The 22,391-nt window shown below is 37.9% G+C and overlaps 2 pseudogenes; both read right to left on the bottom strand.

Moving 5' to 3' along the window:
* Nucleotides 1–370: 370 nt before the first annotated feature.
* Nucleotides 371–2,057, bottom strand: LOC120781807 (annotated as a pseudogene).
* A 17,176-nt stretch (nt 2,058–19,233) lies between these two features.
* LOC120781648 lies at nt 19,234–21,228 on the bottom strand (annotated as a pseudogene).
* Nucleotides 21,229–22,391: the final 1,163 nt, after the last annotated feature.

A 22,391-nucleotide genomic window follows, 5' to 3' on the forward strand; every position in this document is an offset into this window, starting at 1 on the left:
GCGAAAAGAAGAGACGACTGGTGCGCTGTTGTTAACTCGGCTATAATCGCGTAAGCGGTGTCTACGCCAGTTAAGAAGAAGAAAAGAATTCCTACATAGACTTCGCATCACACAGAAGCAGAAAATATCAAGTAAGGAAGGGATAAGATCGGATGCAGCCGCACATTTTACACACATGCAAGAAAGTTAAATCTTCGGCTGAGTTGACCGGTTTTCAGCGTCCACATACCGCTCTAAAAAGTTAACTTTTGGTTAACAAACATGATATAAATGTTTAATTTATTTGCATCACTCACTTTTACTCTCAACAAAACAGAACATTTGATTTAATTTGTACTTTCCACATTATACCTACATACTTATGTACATATTAATTTGTAAGGGCTGGTATAAATAAGTAGTCGAGACTTATTTGTTTCTTTTCTTTTGTATAATAGCACCTGACAATTTTTGTGCGCATATTAATAACATGTGATATCTGATTGTATCAATATTGTTTTCATACCACCTTATTAAGGAATTAACGGAATCAACTGCCTCCGAAAAACTCACTTTCTGTTGTTGCATATCTTCTTCGTTAACTGGTTCTTCAACTTCATTGTCAGACACTTCGCAACCTTTACCATCTTCCGTATTTTGGTCGTCGTTCCAAATTTTCGATGACCTCACTGCTGACGTCAACACCACCCATCTTGGACAATACCGATTGTAGTTCTCGAAGTGTATCATCGTGAGAACTATTTGATCTAATCAATGTAAGCAGTGGAATTTCGTCTTCGCTATCGTATTGATCATCGTCCCACCGTTCTATATTTCTCCAAGCTTTTATAAGCACAGCTTTTAGTAATTCATCACATGCTGATTTCAGCAGCAAGATGGCATCACGAATTGAATGTTCTTTCAAAATATTCTCAAACGGAACGTTTTCTTGTGCTACAATGTTCCATAACAGTTTAGCCCGGTATCCTAACTTGAGCAGTCTAATGGGATTTTGATCCATGGACTGCAAAATAGCTGTCACGTTAGGTGATAAAAGCTTTGCCGCAATCTTTCCATAATCTGAGTGTAACTCGTCAATTGGCTTATGTGCTGTACAGTTGTCAATCAGCAATAATGCCCTTCGTGGTGAATTATTTTCAGCAGAAAATTTGCGAAGACCTACGTAGAAAAAATGGAATTGAAGCAAAAACGCAATTTGCGCCAAAATCACTTTCTTCAAAACCGGAACAAATGCATATGAAATTAGCGGTTTTGAGGTTAAGAGAAATTTTTAAAAACGCTCAGCGGAAGAATAGTTCTGAATTCATCCAAGACTTTTGCTAATTAGCATATTCCATTGGGTTTTCAAACCTCTTGAAACAACGGAGATTTGCGGATTTACCAATTATCAATGGTTTTAACTTATGCGAACCATCTGCGATCGTACACAACATAAATGTGATTTTATCCTTAGCTACTATTCGTCCAGGTGCCGTCTTTTCGTTTTCCGCGAAAATGTTTTATCGGGCAGAAAACGATAAAATAATCCAGATTCATCTGCGTTATATAGCTGCATGTCCGAAATTTCCATTTCATTAATTTTTGCCCGCAAATTTTGAATGAACGGTGTAATTTTTTATTTGTTGCTTGAGAGGATTTCCCCACAAATTTTTAAGTGGCTAAACCGTATCGTTTCTTGAAATTTGCTAGCCATCCATCACTTGCATGAAATTGATTTTTAGGGTGCAATTTGGCAAATTCGAGCCTGGCTGTTACATTAAAATTGTGCCACTCATTGCACAATTACGCTGACTTTGGCTTAAGAACCTTTTATACAACTGTTTAAATGATCTAAGTCTCCCCCACTCTACCTGGATAAAACTGACGCACCCTAGCAAGACAGCTTAATACACCACAGCCGATGACACCATAACGCAACACCAACTCAACTCACCACAGCTGTACATCAACCCACTCATCAAAAGGTATGGACAAAAAGGGAAGGGGCTCACAATTCGTTCGACATCTTTCGTCACCTGCAGTTCGCCCATCAACACATCAACATTCGCTATACACATATTCGCTTAAACACTGCGCCGGGTCGACACCTACGCTGCTCTACCGCGATTATACATTGTGACTTCGATGTGCGGAAACGTGATCGCCAACAAAATCAAATCAGCTTCGGCAGTGCATTCTCGCCGCACGCTCGTTGACCTTTAATTTTATTACAATTAAAAGTTATAACATTTTTGATATTAAAATTTATAAGTTCGTTAAAGTATATATCGTCAAAATAAAAACAAAATTTATTTTTATTTAAGAGTGTGTGTTCTATCTAAATTTTGTATCTCTTTATTCATGGTCCTTCGAGCCATAGTGAGAGGCACTATGGATTAGTGAAACAATAAAAAAAAACGAGATAAATTAAACAAACAAAAACGAATTGTGTGCGATTCCCTATCGTGCGACTTTTTCAACCTGCTTTTGGAGAAAATAGTTCGAGCTGCAGAACTAAATAGAGAAGGTACCATCTTTTATAAGAGTGTACAACTCCTGGCGTATTTATTATATTGATAACATCGGCCTCAACACCCGCGCAGTTAGTTCTGCTTTCTCCAGGCTGGATAAGGAAGCAAAAGAAATGGGTCTGGCGGTGAACAAGGGCAAGACGAAATATCTCCTGTCATCAAACAAACAGTCGTCGCACTCGCGACTTGGCACTCACGTCACAGTTGACAGTCATAACTTTGAAGTTGTAGATAATTTCAATTATCTTTGAACCAGCGTAAACACCACCAACAATGTCAGCCTAGAAATCTAACGCAGGATAACTCTTGCCAACAGGTGCTACTTCTTTTGACAAGACAAGTATAAAATAAGTTTTTTTCTTCACTTCTTTATTTTATAAATTTTAGACGCCCGGGTTTTGTGGTCTTTATTTGCAGATTTATTACAAAGGGTGTAAGGTTCGATTTAAATCTGTTTCACACAGTATGCACAATGTACTTAAAGGTTTTATTAAATAACTAGTAGCGCAAACTACAATCAGTGACGAAAAAAGGCGGCGTTCGGGTTCAGTAGCTAATCAAAAACGAACAGCTGTGCAGTGGAGACCTTTTGTTAGGTGGTATCCAATGTGGTGTGTATTTACATATGTGGATGTGGGATGCTATCGCGTGTGGGTTGTATTGATGTGGATTATACATAGGTGATGTCCAGCTAAGTGTGGTTAATCTATATTGTCAGTGATGTAGATTTTAATTTGGTGAATGGTGTGACCGGGGTTAGTGTTGCGTTTGTATGTTGTTTGTGGCAGACGACTGAGGCTCATTTAGTCATCCCGGCCCCTTAGGCGAATATTTCAGCTTAGAAGTCGTTGTGGTTGCTGAAGCGTGGCTACAAAGCTGTCGAAGCCTGAGGTGCGGAGCGAACGCGCCTTAGTAGCTGGCGACGTGCTGACATCCCATTCTGTGGCCGCCAGATACGGGATGATGATGGGTCTATTGTTCGACGGGATCGTGCCTCCCGAATTATTGGCGGCCATCGTACTGCGCAGCGGTTGCTGCCGGCAGTATGTTGACATATGTCGTGCGTGGTGGTTTGGTGCTGAAGGGTGTGATGAGGCCGCAAACATATTTGCCACAGATTGCCCGATGTACACTCTTATGTGTTGTGGGTAGACACCAGGCAATTAAGACAATGGCCGGGCTGCTGGCGTTGCTAAAGTGGCAACCCCTTAAAGATGGCGCAGTGTGGCAAGCGGTGGGGTTAACGACATATTGGACATCGAATGCGTTGCGGGTCTACTGCTAGTGTCGGTGTTGACGGCAATGCTCACGTTCCACTACGAGGAGCCGTTGGTGTGGTTCGGGCAGCTGCATCTGGGGCAGCCGCTTGTGGTGGCACATTGACATTCATTGTATTAATCGACCATTTATGTTCTTTCGAAGTTTATTTTTAAATATTTATTAAATCCGGTTTATTTGAAAGTTTTATCGGTTTTCGTTTCGTTGTTATCGGTGGGCGGTAAAAAGCACAGTTTTACTAGCGAACTTGTTAGCTTTGCTGATTGCGTACGAAGATCGGCTTCACGAATATGACCGTCGGAGCCTTGGTAAAGCTTCCCTATGCGGCCAAGTCGCCATTCGGTAGGGGGAGACAATCGTCATGAATCAGAACACAATCTCTAATTTTTCCTTCCTTCTCATCTATTTAATGCGAATAGCGACTCCACGCCTGGCACAGGTGTGGCCAGAATGGGTGCTTCTTTTAGAAAATGCCCTGAAGTTAGGGCTGTGATATCGGAGAAATCTTGCGAGAGTGCCTTGAGTGTCCGTGAGGTGAGAACAGCTTCCATTTTAGTTAATAATGACGTGAATTCTTTATAATAGCTTGTTGAAATGAGATTTTAAGTTCTTTACATCTGGTTTCCTAAAACCACCCATATGAAGAGCGCTTGGGGATATAAATTGCCAATTGATACCTTGTGAGGCGTACTTTTGTACGATGTCAGAGAACACTTGTTTTAAGAAATCCACAAATTGTTTTTCTGTGGCTCGTTGGACTCTTATGAATGTTTTCCCATTATCGCTCATGAAATTGCGCTCGCTAAATTGCAGCGTTCAGGTGGAAGTGCTGCGGTAATCTGCGTTCGCATTTCCTGCTTGTGCATTGTGCAAATCTTGCACAGGAAGATTCACTTCTAAATTTGGGGCTTAAGGCGAGGACTGTAATAGCTTCGCGTACCATATGTTGCATGAGGCGATGTTCGGCGTGCTGCATTAATATGTGGATGTAATTCAAGAATAATGTGGCAAATGGAGACTTCTCAGGTATTATTATAGGGTGGCCGAAGTAACGTGTTGGGTTGATGCGATAAGAGCGACCTTTGAATTTTGTAAGTCTTGGTGCGTCAAGGTATCGCATTGGGGTTAGTTCCTCCTTTAACCAATATTGTATGATAGGTGTCGATTTTTCGACTTTCTAGGGCAATTATGCTGCGCATTGGCGATTGTGGCTAAGAATCTGTGGATTCTGTTAACTATCGGGTGTCATTTCATCAGGGCGTGAGGGTGGCAAGATGCAGGAGTTTGCACCCTCTTGTACCTAGATCAGCAGGATTGTCAGCACTGGCTCCGTGTCGCCATTTGGCTGATCCTACTAGGTCTAGTATTTGAGACGATTACATAGAAATATATGTTTTCCACGCGTGTGGTGGTTTTTCTAACCAGGCTAAAACGATATCGGAATCGGACCATAGATATAAGCAAGTTTTGCTTTTGCCGCTAGTAGGTGGCTTGTGGTTATGGTATCGCTTTGCGTGCGCACGTAGATAGTGGCACAAGTAGTTGTGTAATTCCACTTTATATTCAGGGGAATAGTTTACCCACGGTAGAGTTTGTGTCTGCAAAATGTCATTAAGATTATTAACGAACTGGGACCGCTTTTCGAAGCGTACAGGTTTCACTTGTTCGTCCCAGTCGGTCCCGTCTAGCCACAATTCTTGTATTACACTTTTCGCTTGTATCATAATTGGATAAAGCCGTCCTACGGGGTTAAAAGTTTTGTTCTAACAAAATTATTTTCTTTCGTTAATATATAATTTTTTAAACTTTTTGCAAAATTTTTGCTTGAGCCCTCCTTTACGCACTTCGCATGACGTTTGTTTATATTGTTCGGATGTGAACGATTGATTCTTAAAAAAGCTTCTGTTTACATTGTTGTTGTTACTAGCTTGTGATCTAGTGAAACTTCGATTTAGGTCGTGTTGAGAGCGATTGCTCCCACAAAAGCATTTCTGGTAATGCTGATGTGCATATATTTACCAGTGTGGGATCCCAATTGAATGTGGGAATATTATGTGTCGATAGAACCGACAAACAATTTGAAACAGTGGATTGAAGTTTTATGAATCCTCATTTGTCTCTTTCTGAATTTTTGGTAAATTCATTAATATCGTCACTTGTTGGTCGACCTATATTCTTTCATTTTCGTAGCGTACTTTTAGAAGAAATTTAAATTTTCGTCATTAAGAGCAAACTGTTTGACTATTACGCCTGCTTGATTTTTGGGTTTGTATCTGAGTTGATACAATTTTTGCGCTTGTGATAATTTCGGATGGTTTATGTAAACATGTCCCAGTAAGAAGGCCATTGTTCATAACCTCAATCAAATATTTCTGTATCTCATGGTGGCTTTAGGGTGAATGCCTGGACCTTCCTCTTGGGCTTATATTTGTGGCAGCTCTACTCTCGGTTGTCGGTGTAGGTGCAATTGATTTTATTTGTTTTAATTGATCAGAGATCATAGTTTTGTTTCTTCGTACTGGTCTAACCATTTTTCATATTTGGCGTTAGCCGAGGATTTAAGAATGTTCAGGTAGATCTGATTCGTCAGATTAAACGATTGCGTCATACGTAGCATGGAGACGTGTTCAGAAATTGCCTAGATTTTCTTTTTTTATTTCTAATACCGATTAGGAATTGTCTTGATTCGGTGAAGATGAAATATGAAATATCTTTTAGCTTTGTAGCACTTTGCTTTGAGCGTGTAGCTTCTGCGGGTGTACATAGGCTCTTTTCTTCAGAAATAATTTTTTGTACTTTTAGGCATTGTGTTGAATTAGATTCCTTAGAATCTCCGTACATTTAGTTCCTATAATAGGTGAAAATAGGAGAAAAAAAGAAATTCTCTCAGTGTACACTGATAACAACAAATAACCTTTGGAGATGAGTCTGCACGATATGTGCGTGTTTGTGTACATGGTAATATGCTTAAGAGCAAGGGGTATTGCTGGAAAGCAGGGTTGGGCATTTTTGCACTACCACTAAATTGCACTACCACTACTTCTTCAGTGGTAGTTAAACAGCAAAATCCATTATCACTGAAAATTTAGTGATAGTGAAAAACAAATTGCACTACCACTAAACCTTTAGTGATAGTGAAAAAAAAATGCACTATCACTAAACCTTTAGTGATAGTGAAAAACAAATTGCACTACCACTAAATATTTAGTGATAGTGAAAAAAATGCACTATCACTTAACCTTTAGTGAAACATGAGCTTTAACTAAATACATTTGAAATTATATTTTATGGCCGATATTAATTATCAACTAGTTTGTTGATAAAAAATGTTTCTTGGTATATAGGCGGTATAATTAAACGTTGTCATTAAGCCAGTCCAACGAAATAAAACATGATTTCTAGGTGTCAAGTGCAGACTACTTGATTTGGCAGTCTCAAAATGGCACTGCAGCTCAGTAGTAATGCGATACATATGTTTGTATGAATGTTCAAATGTACACTGGGGAGCAAAAAGGAATGCATGTTTGCTTTTTTGTCCAATAGAAATATCACAACACCTACGACATGTTAAATAATTACAAAACAATGAAAAATGTTCTAAAATGTTTACGTTATATGAAAAAAAAAATCATCATCAAACTTTCAAAAAACCTATGGTAAAAATTGTATCATGAAAATCAATGCTAATATCTGAAAAGAGCAAATATGTTCTCTGTTTTGCTCCTCACTGTAAGTACATTGAAGCGAAAGAGTAACAAAACAAAGTGGCAAAATTCTAATGAGCACTTATGCTAGCAAAGGTACATATGTTACATGCTGGAATTGTCAATCGATCGACAAGGCAAAATCTCACCGACCGTAATTTTGAAATGTTGGTATTAAAAAAAGCAAATAAAGAATGAATTATGTGTTCCTAATTTTGGTGCGGCATAATTAGAAGTCTCTACTCAAATATATGGTTTATTTTGAATATATTGCCTCATACTGCTTCAGCTTATACATATACATATGTACATAATCTTATTTTTATCCTTCAAGAAACAGTGTTATGTTACTGAAAAATGTTTATTATCACTAAAGGTTTTCACTATCACTAAATATTTAGTGGTAGTGTAAGTTGTTTTCACTATCACTAAAGGTTTAGTGGTAGTGCAATTTGTTTTTCACTATCACTAAAGGTTTAGTGATAGTGCAATTTGTTTTTCACTATCACTAAAGGTTTAGTGATAGTGCATTTTTTTTTTCACTATCACTAAATTTTCAGTGATAGTGGATTTTGCTGTTTAACTACCACTGAAGAAGTAGTGCTAGTGAAACCTTATTGCATTTATTTTTTAGTGCACTATGCCCAGCCCTGCTGGAAAGGTGCCGACTTGGTCTTTGAATATATGTATGCATGTGTGAACAATTAAAGATGCCAATACGTTTGTATGTGCTTTTTCTGCCAATTGTAATTTTTGTTTTGTTTCGACCGTATGTTCTTTGTTTTTTTATACCCTGAACAGGGTATATTAAATTCGCCACGAAGTTTGTAACACCCAGAAGGAAGCGTCGGAGCCCTATATACATACATATATAAATGATCAGCATGTTGAGCTGAGTCGATTTAGCCACATCCGGCTGTGTGTCTGCCTGTCTGCCGGTCTGTCTGTCGGTCTGTCCGTCTGTGTATATACGAACTAGTCCCTCAGTTTTGTTTGCTCATTTGTCGGAACTGCCGATATCGGACCACTATAACATATAGCTGCCATACAAACTGAAGGATCGGAATCAAGTTCTTGTATGCAAAACTCTCACCTTTGACAATGTATCTTCACAAAATTTGGCACAGGTTTTTTCTAAGATAATATTGTAATATTCAAAGAAATTGTTCAGATCGGCTTACTATAGCATATAGCTGCTATACAAACCGAACGATCGGAATCAAATGCTTGCATGGGAAACTTCCTCATTTGACGATATATCTTCACGAAATTTGATATGAGTTATTGTTCATAGAATTAATGTAATATCGAAAGAAATTTTTCAGATCGGTTAACTATAGCATATAGCTGCTATACAAACCGAACGATCGAAATCAAGGGCTTGTATGGAAAACGTGGTATCTGGCAGATACAGTCTCAAAAATATTCACCAAATAGAATGGTGAAAAGAAGGGCAGCAATCAGCTGTTTAGTTTAGCTGATTAGAGATGAGTGCAAGTGCACAATTGTAATGTATGAAACGATTGCATGCAATTAGTTTTTTTCATAAAATTTCAGCAGTAAAACTTCTTCTTAATAATTGCACAGTATAATTATTGAAAACTAATACTGAAATAGTTTATAATAAATGCCTAACATATGCATTTTATCTGCATCAATTGTTAAGTAAATATTAAAAAATTTAACAACACAATTATCGATTAACACATGTGTTCATCCTTATATTTGAGAATAATGAAAAAGGAATGTAAGTAATTGTAAACAATATAAATCTCATTATTTTATGATTATTATTGTCGCGGTATGTCGACGTATGGGTCGATTGCGAATAATTAAAAGGTATTTAGTTTAGTTTTCACGTTATAAATTTCGAGTTTAATAGTGTATATATAAATATATGAGTGTGTATGTGTTTCCAATATTGGTTAATTGTTCTTAATTTTGTATATATAGTGTTAGAATTCAATGTTAATATACATACATATTGTTACGAGTTCAGATATACTAATCCGTTTTGTGTGCTGGGCTTATTCCTTCGCTGTAGGTTATTACCGATTGATTTTGTGTGGATTCCTGTGTTGTGTCCGTATTGTTTTATTTAGAAATTTAAGATAATGTTGACCTCTTTTAGTATAATGTGCACTAGTAGTTGTTTTATCACTTTGTTTCAAAACGTTTTAATATGTTCACTGAGTAGAATGTCTCACTTCGGTTTGATTCCGTATTCGCTTGTACTTTCACTTGTGCTTGATTGCTGTGTTGGCAGGATAATAATGACCTTTTTGTCAAAAGCGCGGGAAAATCGTCTTCTTTTTTGTCTCTTTTTTCGCCTGTTGCGTGCAGTTGGGGCGGTTGATATTCCTCTGCATTACGCTTCTATTACTTTATGTAATTTGTGGGAGTAATTCAGAGGAGTATTTGTTTGGATTAAACATCCTGGCCACCTTGCAAAATCTGCGAAATAATTTTAGTATTAATAGGGTAATTGATTGGGTATTGAAAATTGAAATTTTTTGAGCATTTATCAGCAGTATACTTAGGGTTAGGTGGTGCCAGTAAGGGTTCAGCCAAATGCTGTATTCTGCGCCACCACTGCATCATTATCGGGTTTGAAGAGTCCACTTCTGATAATTTGAGGGTATAGATCCGCTCCAATCTCCAACGTTAGCTCTTTGTTGCTGTGGAATTGAGGGTCAGCGAGGACTAAATGTTCAAAGCGCATATGCACATCGTCACTTAAGTCTCTCCCATAGGGTTTTTTGGGTGAATTGTGGGTGATTACTGCGTTACATTCCAGACAAAACTTTGTGTCATTATTTGAGCTAATTTTGATACTACAAATACGATAAGTGTTGAGGTATGTAATTGGCAGTTTTAATTTTTTAACGAGTTCGCCCGCTATATTTGTAATTTTGAGGGTAGGGTTCAAAATGGCTCGAACTTTATACCATTCGCCATCGCATCTTAAACGGATCTTCAGTGTGGGTAATAGGGTCTGCTTAGCCAGTAAGGATGGTAGCCGGGTCTCTATCGCAAGTGGATGTTTCTCAACAGTATTTGCATCGTTGGCCGGGTATAGCCTCGGATGTCCGTGTAGGGATGAATGACGTTTCCCATGTGACGTGACGGGATGATGAATGTTTTCTACGATGTGAGATCGGTTTTCTTGTTGTACGATCATCGCATTCCTTTTCTTCACGAATAGTGGGAAGGGTCGACTTGAAACGTTGAATGCGTCGTGACATCGTGTCGTCTTCCGAAATCGGTGTAATGCTACGGGTTGCGCTACGGGACCGGATGGTAATTGTTGAGCTCATACGACGAGGTTTGGGTGAGTTGGTGATTGTTGGGGCCATTTCACTAAAAAAAGAAGAGAAAACTTTTATGTATTCTGTATTTAATATCACAATTTTTGTGATGGGGCTGGTTATTGTGCCTTGAGCAGTTCGGATTTAAACCACTCGTGTTTTATTGTCTAAGCCGGGGAAGACTTTTTGGATTCGACCGAGCTTCCATTCGTTGGGTGAGATATTTTCATTTCTTATAACGACTAAGTCGTTAACTTCAACATTACGTTGTGGATATTTCCATTTGTATCGTTTGTGTAGCTCCTTAAGGAACTCTTCCTTCCATCTCTTGCAAATGTGCTGGAAGAGTATTTTTAGTTTCTGCCATCTGTTAACGATGCTTAAGTTTGCATCCTCTAAATTGGTTTCGGCAGGGGTTAACAATGGGGTACCTATAAGGAAGTGTTCTGGAGTTATAGGTTCCAAGTTTGATGAGTCGTCGCTTATGGGGCTTATTGGCCGAGAGTTTAAACAACTTTCAATGCGGTTCAATAGGGTAGCAAATTCTTCAAACGTGAATTTTTGTAATATTGCTATCTTTTTTAGGTGGGTTTTTAGACTTTTTACGCCTGCTTCCCATAATCCACCCATATGTGGAGCTCCTGGTGGGTTGAAGTGCCATGAGATATTTTGATGGCTATGGAGAGATGTGATTTGAGTTCGAAGTGTCTGTAATAATTCACGCCGATCTTTCATTAGCAACTGTGAAGCTCCTATAAAGTTTGTTCCGTTGTCAGAATAAAGATTGGCGGGACATCCACGCCTCGAGAAGACGCGGGAGAATGCTGCTAGGAAGGCTTGCGTAGTGAGATCGCTAACGGGTTCGAGATGTATTGCTTTAGTTGAGAAGCATACAAATACACATATATATCCTTTGGTGATTAGACATGTTCCCCGAGTGTAGTTTTTGATGTCATAGGGTCCAGCAGACGGCCGGGTTAGGATGGTTCGTTCATTTTGAAGAGCTGCCATTATTTGGGTTTGTTGAGCCTTGTTGTGTATGATGCACGTTTTGCATTGATGTATTATTATTTTAATCAGCATCTTCTGCTTTGGGTATCCAGAATTCTGTCCTTAGGAGTCGGAGAACTAGCCGTGTAACGTTGCTAAATGGGTAAATTGAGTTAGTAATTTTGTTGTACGACTATTATAAGGTAATAAGATAGGGTGGTGCTCATTATATGATAGCGCTGCGGAATTGGTTAATCTTCCGTCACTTCGCATAACTCCTTTAGGGTCAATGAATGGATTTAAAGTCAATAATGAACTTTTCTTATGTATTTGGGTTTTACGGGTCAATGCATCATATTCTTCTCGGAAATGTGTTTTTTGGGTGTGAATAATTAACTTCATTCGGGTTGTCTTGAACTCTTCCGGGGTTATTTCGTGGTTTGAGTAATCAATTTCTCGCCTCCTTGGTGAGGAATTTGCGCAAAACCTGAATAGGTAAGCGATAACGCGAATAGCTCTGAGGAATGAGGAAAACCTTTCGAGTATATCCTCTTGGGTGGTTATCGCAAACGTCTTAATGGGTTTGAATTCCACGGTAGTGTTGTATGTTTTCTCCGATGCTGGAAAATGCTCCTTTTCATGTTGTAGCCGTTGGGGTCCATGCCATCAGAGGTTGCAATTAAATAGATCGGTGGGTGTACATCCTCGGCTTTCTAAGTCTGCGGGATTGTCTTGGCTTTCCACATCGTTCCAATTTTCGACTCCCACTTTCTCGGTGATTGCAGCTACTCGATGAGAAACGAAAGTGGTCCATGAACAGGGTGGTTTGTTTAACCAAGCAAGAACTATGGTTGAGTCAGTCCAAAAATAATTTTTATATTGAGTTAGGTGTAGTTGGGATAGGGTAGAGTTAACAAGGTTAGCCAGTAGAACCGCTCCGCAGAGTTCCAATCTGGGTAGGGATACGGTTTTAATGGGAGCAACTCTTGTTTTTGAGACTAAGAGAGTTGTCCATATTTTGTGTCCAACTGAAACCCTTATATAAAGTCTCGCGGCATATGCTTTTTCTGAAGCATCAGAGAAACCTTGGAATTCAATGGTGGCTGTTGGGTTGAAATGGGTCCATCTGGGTATTTCAATTTTGTTTATGTTGTCGTAATCCTTTACGAAGCTGTTCCGTCGATGTAGGGTGAGGGGCTTCAGGCTTTCATCCCAGTCAGTTTTATCTAGCCATATTTGTTGCATAATTATTTTTGCCGTGATTATTATTGGACTAAGCCAACCGGCTGGGTCAAACAATTTTGCTATGGCTGATAAAACTTGACGTTTGGTGTGTGCGGGTTTTTTCTCTATTGGGTTAACGAGGAAGAAAAATGCATCCTTTTTGGAGTTCCATCGAATGCCCAGGGTTTTGGTGTTCTCGGATTCCGAAAGGTTGAGTGTTTCCGTCTCTAAAAGTCTTTTCAGAATGTGTGGGTCATTGGAGGTCCATTTTCGCAGAGCGAATCCTGGGGACTTCAGAGCGGAAATGAGTTCATCTCGTGCTGGCTTTGCCGTGGTCAGGTCATGTGTTCCAGCTAAAACATCGTCTACATACATTTCCTGGCGAAGTGTTTTGGCTGCTAATGGGTGGGTTTCTTCTATATCATCAGCTAGCTTCATGAGGGTACGGATCGCTAGATACGGCGCACAATTTATGCCGAACGTGACGGTTTGCAATTCGAAGTCTTCTATTGTGTCTTCCGGGGACTTCCTAAATAATATCCTTTGGTACCGAGTGTGGTTAGGGTCTACGAGTATTTGCCGGTACATTTTCTGAATATCCGCATTAAAAACGAATTGGAAGAGTCGCCAATTTGTGATCAGAATGACAAGGTCTTTCTGTAAAGTAGGCCCGATATGTAAAACGTCATTTAAGCTTTTGTTATTTGACGTGGGGCAAGATGCATTAAATACCACTCGCAATTTCGTGGTTATACGATCGGGTTTAATGACTGCGTGGTGTGGTAAGTAATATTGGGTCGCTTTAACAGAAGGGTCATATTCTATTTTCTTCATTTGTCCGAGTTCCAAATATTCCATAATTGCTTTGTCATATTCTGCTTTCACTTCGGGTTTTTTAAGTAAAGCTCGTTCATTTCTGAGGAATTGGGCCAACGCTATATGTCTAGAGTATCCGATATCAATATTGTCGTTGTCGTTGTTCTTTGAAGGGTAGGGTTACTGTATAGCGCCCATCGACTGGTAGTTTTTTTGGAAAATTTCCTCACAAATTTGGTCCGATTTGGAAACTACGGATTCCTTTGGGACTTCCTCCACCTCTCAAAAACGTGTGAATAGATTCTCGGGGTTCACTTTATTGTGAAATGATACTATGGCGGAATTTTTGGTGGGTTAGGTGATGGGTCCGGACAATATCCATCCGAATTCTGTCTCTTGAGCTAAGAGTGAACCTAGTATGTTTCGCTTTACTCCATTGAGTAAAATACTTGGATAGATATCACTACCGATTAATATATCCACGGGTCTGGGTTTGTAAAATTGGGTGCCTGCTAAAGTTAATCCAAGATTTTTAAGACACTGCTTTGGATCCAAAGGGTATGAGGGTAAATTATCAGTTAGGCTATTTAGTATAAATGCCTGTGCTGATACCCTATAATTTGTGTTTAAGGGTGAGCAAAGCGTGATTTCACAAATATTCGTTGGTGTTGCTGAAACTGCATTGTTTAGTCCGGTCACTTGGGCTGATACAGAGTGGGTGAGTATATCCAAACTTCTTTGAAGTCTTCGAGATATAAATGTGGCTTCCGATCCTGAATCAATAAAAGCTCTCGCGGAATATCGCTGGCCATTATGTTCTATTTGAACTATTGCAGTACCGAGTAATATCTGCTTCCTACTTGGGTTGGGTGGGTGTTGGGTTGATGATTTTGTGGACTGTATAGTTGCTGTGTAGGATTGCCGATTTGTATTTGTGCTTTGGGTGGGTAGTGCGGTACTTGAAGCGTTTTCAGGGTTCGAACTAGTGACGTTTGGTATTTCCGGAGTGGATTCAGGTCGAAAGCTGGATTCTCTGTGTATCAGAGTATTGTGTTTTTTGTGACACTTACGACACCAGAATTTACTCACGCAGTTCTTGTAGCTATGTGAAATGGCCAAGCAGTTATAGCAATAATCATATTTTTTGATTGTGGAGATACGTGTCTCTACATTCATTGCGAGAAATTTGGGACATTCTCGAATAGAGTGCTGCTTTTTGCTTTCTGTATCTATATTATTTTGAGTAAAGTTGAAATTATTATTCCTTTGGGTGTTAGAGGGTCTAGCAATTGGCGTTTCAGCCACGTTTGCATGAAAAGTGTTGTATTTCTTTTCATCTGTTCGTTTAACTGTACCGGTGTGGAATGGGGGTAATTTTGCTACTGAAGCTTTGAAATTTCCAACAGATTCGAGAGTTTTGTATTTGTGCATTAAAAAACTGTCGAAATTTGACCACGTCGGTATATCTGAATTATCTGCTAGGGTACATTCAAAAGTTTCGAGAGTTTGCTTAGGTAGATTTGAACTACAAAGATATATCAATATCGGATCCCAGCTAGTTGTGTCAATCTCAAGATTGTGTAAATTGGTTAAAACGTTATTAACCGAACGTTGTAAGCCTTTTATAGCACAACCTGTTTTTTGAGTTACTTGGGGTAGGTTAAAAAGGGTCTTTAATTGTGCCTGCAACCTCTTATTTTCGTATTGGTCGACTAAATTTTTCCAGGCAAGTATGAAACTATCATTTGTTAAGGGTGCGTTTTGAATAACCTCTCTTGCTTCTCCTCGGGTCTTCTGAGTAAGGTGAAAGAGTCTTTCAACATTACTAATACTTGGGTTACGGATATACAGAGCTGTAAACATATCCCGAAAGGTGGGCCAAGTTGTATAATCTCCGTAAAAATGTCGGTGTCGCATGGTGGAAGGTGAACTGCAGGGGCGAAATCCATCATCGTGGCTTCTGAAGTCCTTTCCTTAATGGGTTGGGTTGACACCTGTGTTTTACGCGTATCTACATCTTCGTCGATGGAAGCTAAGCAAGAGAGGTAAATTCGATAACTTTTTTGATATTTTTCTTTCACTTCAATGAAATCGATTGTTTCATGACTTTCGCGAGAAATTCTACTGATCGCATCGTATGAGCGCTTTGCTTTTTCATAAAGCGAATTTAGTTCGACCCTTTTAATTTCTAGGGTATAGACCGATTCATCTTCACATTGTGTCTGAAGATGGTCTTCCACGAATTCAATCAAATCTGTTGTTGTAATTTTAAAATCTTCCATTTCCACTTTTCGGTAAGATATATTTAATATTTGGGTTGAATGAGAAAAATAAATCGCGTAGAGTTACGAAAATGTAATAAAACAAACTTTGAAAAACTTTTTCTTTAATGATTTATTTATTTTGTAAAATTTCAAATTAATTTTGTCGCTTTTATCTCGATGGTGTCCGATTGTTAATATTTATATGAAATTATTAAATTTCCGATGATTCGTAGAAAAAAATCGATAAATTAAATTTTGCAGGGTTTTGCACTTTTTCCTACTGGGTCACCTTTTTAATTTCCTACTGGGTATTTGTCTTTTGACGTGCTGTTCGCCAGCAATTTTCGTCACCAACAAATATAAGCGAATGGGTGCGCTATTCGTATGTAGGTACGTAGCGGGTGTATATTTATTTAAGTATATATGTAATTTTAGTTCAACAAGAAGAATGCAATAGCGGACGGCAAAATATATGCATATATTTTATTATTGCACTTCTTCTCTTTGGTAAATATTAAATAGTGCAAATCAAATTTTTGTCAACCCAATAAAACCAATAAATTATGCTTAAGTCTTCTTAGGGACACAATTTGACAATTGGGTGTTTTTTAACAAATATGATTTGCACTTTATATTGTATTATTATATTGAAAAATATATGGGTCGCACTTACAAATTTTTTCCGCTTTTGATTAAGTTTGGTTCGTTTTTGTTTTTAATTACTTGTTGGGGTATCTGTTGCTTCAGCGTACAGGGTTTTTGTTTGTTGGGTGCACTCTTTTAATACCTTCAGGTTGGGTTGTGGAGTTCGAACGATAATGTTGTTGTTAAAATTCCCACGAAGACTTTTTCTTTTAATTATCGCGGCTCGATAGGACCAAAAATGTCGGGGTATGTCGACGTATGGGGCCGATTGCGAATAATTAAAAGGTATTTTGTATATATAGTGTTAGAATTCAATGTTAATATACATACATATTGTTACGAGTTCAGATATACTAATCCGTTTTGTGTGCTGGGCTTATTCCTTCGCTGTAGGTTATTGCCGATTGATTTTGTGTGGATTCCTGTGTTGTGTCCGTATTGTTTTATTTAGAAATTTAAGATAATGTTGACCTCTTTTAGTATAATGTGCACTAGTAATTGTTTTATCACTTTGTTTCAAAACGTTTTAATATGTTCACTGAGTAGAATGTCTCACTTCGGTTTGATTCCGTATTCGCTTGTACTTTCACTTGTGCTTGATTGCTGTGTTGGCGGGATAATAATAACCTTTTTGTCAAAAGCGCGGGAAAATCGTCTTCTTTTTTGTCTCTTTTTTCGCCTGTTGCGTGAAGTTGGGGCGGTTGATACTCCTCTGCATTGCGCCTCTATTACTTTATGTAATTTGTGGGAGTAATGCAGAGGAGTATTTGTTTGGATTAAACAATTATAGTATATGTAAAATGTGTCTTTTTTACAGATCATAATAAAGCGTTGCGCACCTCGAAGGAGCAAATCGAGTGCTATCTGAACTTTGTGCGGGTTCATCCTGAAATAAAGTTGCATAAAAACGACCCATCGCGGCCGAAAAGGGTTGAGGAGCTTTGGGCGAAACTCTCTGTACAATTAAATGGCCTAAAGGGGCCCATCCGGAACTCCATCATGTCCTTTGTTTGACAGAATCTGAGCCAATGGAAAAATCATATACGGTCACGTGCAAGGAGATCCAAGGCGCACAAGCTAGTGACAGGTGGCGGTCACAGCTCAACAATTGAGCTCTCTGAAACGGAGCAGAGAGCATTGGATACGTTGGGGTCAATTGCGGTTGATGGGTTGGCTGATGTACATACCAGCCACTGGCACATAGGTAAGAACAGCAAGAAAGACCAATACGAGTATGCAGAATTTATCATTGTTTTTTCTTTTTCTAATTTAGGAAGAAGTAGTTTTCACAGCTGCACCATCACCCCTGATGACGACTTCGGATGCGTCCAATGACTGCACTCCGTCATGGTCCCGTACCAAACAAAATTACGACGGACGAAATGTTCAGGAATTACATGGATTTGATGAAAGAAAAAGCCGAGGAGGAGAGACTTTCCGGATTCAAACATTAGATTTCATTAACAAACACACGGAATCTATTAATAATTTAGCGGCAGCGATGGTGGCGCTTGCTCAGACCATTGTAAAAAACACAGAAGATTTGTACAAAAAAATGAAAGTGAAAAATGTGCTTTTTTATGTATATATGTATTATTTTATTGTTATGTTTTTTGTACAAAAAAGTTCAAATTAAAAATGTTCCCTTTTATGTATATATGAATTATTTTATTGTGATGTTTTTTGTACAAAAAAGTGAAAATTAAAAATATTCCGTTTTATGTATATATGAATTATTTTATTGTTATGTTTTTTGTACAAAAAAGTGAAAATTAAAAATGTTCCTTTTTATGTACTATATATATGAATTATTTTATTGTTATGTTTTTTGTACAAAAAAGTGAAAGTGAAAAATGTGGATTTTTATGTATATAAGAATTTTTTATTGTTATGTTTATTTATTTTATAAATGAAATAAATGAAGTTTGGTTTGAAGTATATATTGGTAGAATTTGAATTATCTAATGTGTTAATGCATCTTTGACGTGCTGCCCTGCCTCGAGTGTAATACTCCCAGGAATGGATTTCAGAGATTGCTACCACATTTTCAGGATGTGATCGATCTGTCAATATTTCGGTTTCATCTATAAAAATGCCACGTTTTTGTAATATATTGTGAAATATTGTACAAGTATATACAAATAATGCAGCTTTTGAATGTTTATACTGCAATGTACTCTCTTTTGAAATGCAACAAAAGCGTGGTTTTAAAACTCCAAATGCTCTTTCAATCGTGTTTCTTGCCTATTGTTCATTTGGGTTTTCAGGATTTGTCACCGGTGTAAGAAGCCATGGCTCCAATGGATATCCCGAATCACCCAAAAGCCATTTAAAAGCTCCATCAGAGTGTTCTCTTATAAGCTTTATCCTTGCTGGCAAAGTAGTCCATATACCGGAGTCATGACATGAGCCGAGAAATTTTGCATTCACGTGCCGGAAAATTAGTTCGTCGTCACAAACCTATTGTGAAAATTAGTTATTAATTACTTATTAATTAGTTATTGAACATAATACTTACCGCTTCAACATTAATGCTATAATAACCTTTTCTGTTCATATAATCATGCGGTACAACTGTGTTTGACAAGGCAAGTGCAATTATGCCAACATGAGTGCAATCAATTGCTCCAATTACACCCTTTATTCCAAATTTCGAATAAAATCTGGAATAAAATTGTTGTATCGCGATTTATTTTCTTTTAAATGGGATTACAACTTACCCAGTCTTAATTCTATTGTATTCTTCAATAGAATTAGGAAAACGCACTTAGCCGTGTTTACGCTCCACCACCAATTTACAAATATATTCGATACTACCGGAAATGGTGGGTTGGCTCATCACCGCGAAATATGCATTTCCCACGCAACACTGGTATGAGCCATTGCATAAAAAATATAGAACTGAAATAAACTAGAGAAATTTGATTGCATGAAGACATACTGTTTCTTTAAGGTTAAAATGTAACTCACCCGATTTTCAAATGGAATCGTTGTTTGCTGTTGGTCTTACGGCTTGAGTTGATGAATGAGATCCCAACACAAAGATTTTGGAAATCGGAAGAATTTCCTAAATGTGTTCTCTTCGTATGAAAGCGGATTTTCTTTGTTTCGCAAAACAGTCAGATTGCGTCTGCGAATGTAGCTAGAAGATATGCACCTTGTTATCCATTATTGCAAAATTATAAATATTACCTCTTTTCCTCCTCTCGTTTTTTCATCATTAGATAAATTAGTCCAACTTCATCAGCCATTATTTTGCTCTTGTTTTTCTGTGACCTGGTGTAAAGCATATAACAAGTTAGAGACTGATATTGCTCAATTAGAGTTGAGACAAACTCGCCAGAATACCAAACAATCACAAAATAGATTTCACCACAGATTCGTCTCTATTAGAGACTTGAGACTGCTCGCAGAATACCGGCATAAGGCTCATTTAGCCACTTACGTACATATCAACAATGTACTGCAGAAACTATCTACAGTCGTTAATATAACGGCAACATATCAGTTCTAGTTACATCGCGATTCACGGTAATTGCTGTACTAATCTCTTTCTGTGCGTGTATTTGCAACTTATAAGGAAGAGCGACTGTGCTAAGTATAACGCGCAAAAGAGAAATAACATTGAGCAAATCGAACATTATGCACTATTGCACGTCTTTCCAACGTTATAAATTTTACCTACATATGTCAAGGGCAATTATATATACATTTAGGTATTTTAATACAAATTTAATAACAGGTGATCCAAATAGAGGTACTTTTTTCAATGGCCCGCTTTTGACAGATCCGCGTGAGTCGTGTTAAGCTTTACAAATCGTTCAACTTTGTTTCGAAAAATCAAGTCCAACATGGTCAACATAATCGGTCTACTGAGTGTAATATTCGTAACACTATATAATATTCGACCGAATAAATCAGCTCCAGCATGCAGTGAAGAAAATATAAAGCGGTAGCCGAGAGTGCACACAAAGATGGTGGAGAGTAGATTCGTCGCAACTCGAATTTGGCGCATTTTACATCGAGATCCTACAAAATATAGCTTGTGCAAGAACTGAAGCCGCTCGACCTTCCCAAGTGACCTCGCTTCACTCTATGGGCTTCTGAAAAGTTCGAAGATCCGAGGTTTTCGAGTACATTTTTGTTCGGCGATGAGTCCCACTTTTGTGTCAAAGAGTATGTAAACAAGCAAAATTATCTCATTTAGAACGAAGAGAAACCTGAAGAGATTCACGAGCTGCCTCTTATCCAGAAAAAACTACAGTCTGTGTGGTTTGTGGGCCGGTGAAAGCATCGGCCTATATTTCTTCAAAATTATGCCGTTGAGAACGAAACTGTTGTTGGCGATCGTTAATGCGTTGTTATAAGCGAACATTACATGCCTGAAATTGAAGCTCATAATTTCAACAAGGCGGCGCCACTTCCGACACATCGCATCAATCAGTGTATTTATTGAGAGGATACTTCGGTGAGCAGATAATTTCTCATTTTGAGCCGATTGATTGGTAAAATCTTAAAGTCAATGTGGATAATTCTTTTCCGATTCAGGCCTTGGATCATCGAAAATTGGACTCAACGGATGGTCCAACTGGGATGTAGTCGTGGCCAACATTTGAAAGAGATAAGCTTCAAAAATTAAATGCCAGAGAATGTACTTTCAAATTATAATAAATATTCCCCATTAAATTTGAAGTCTATGTGTTTTTCTTTAAAAAAGTAGGGAACCTGGAAATGGATCATCCTTAATATAATAATATATAAACAATAATGTAATTTGATATATTAATGATTAATTATAAAATGTTATAAACTGATAAGGTACTTATCAACAATTTATATGAAATATGTTATGAAGTAGTTTTGCATTTAAAAAACTTATGTAATACTTAAAAATTTATATACAATGGTGGCAATTGGGTCAAAATCAATAACACTCAGAAGTAAAGAGATGAAGAATAAAACAATCAAAATGTAGTTTCAACATAGCTATAGCTATTTTACTGGTTTTGTGCTGGCAATTTATATAAACTAAGGTACAAAAGCTAAATTGTAACTTAACTTCCACTTCCTGTTAGCAATCTGTGAACTTATCGCGGCGTTTGAAAACTTGAATTAATCCTTTCGGCACTTAAGCAATTAGGTTTTTAAAGTCTAGATAGGCATTGCCGCACATTTTTCCTAGTCCCGACACACATAGGAGCATTTTCCTTCAAAAACCGGACAAAAGTGAGAATTACAAACTCCAGCGATGCTACTCAAAATTTATTTTTTTTCATACCTAAGTAACTGTACTACAATAAACCGATTAAATGATTGACCTGCAGCCCGCTATATTGCCACACAAGTAGTCGGAACCAAGACTTCGTTCAGTACACAAGTCCTTATTCGCGATACTCTCTATTGTTCTCGAAATTGCAAGTGGTTTTTTGTGTCGCGTGAAGAGAATTCTTGAAATTTTTTTTTATGGATTCTGGACAACATGGTATGTATTTAATATTAATAATATAAAGATTAATTTAGTTAATGTACTATTTTGTTTTTTTCGGGAAAACATCAAAAAAACGAAAAAAAAATTTTAATTTTTTAGAAATAAGTGGTTTGGTTATAGTGTCGGACGAGGTCGAACTTAAACTTATTTTTTTACTAAACTAC

This window comes from Bactrocera tryoni, unplaced genomic scaffold (genome assembly GCF_016617805.1).
Source record: "Bactrocera tryoni isolate S06 unplaced genomic scaffold, CSIRO_BtryS06_freeze2 scaffold_7, whole genome shotgun sequence".
Classification (NCBI taxonomy): Eukaryota; Metazoa; Arthropoda; class Insecta; order Diptera; family Tephritidae; genus Bactrocera; species Bactrocera tryoni.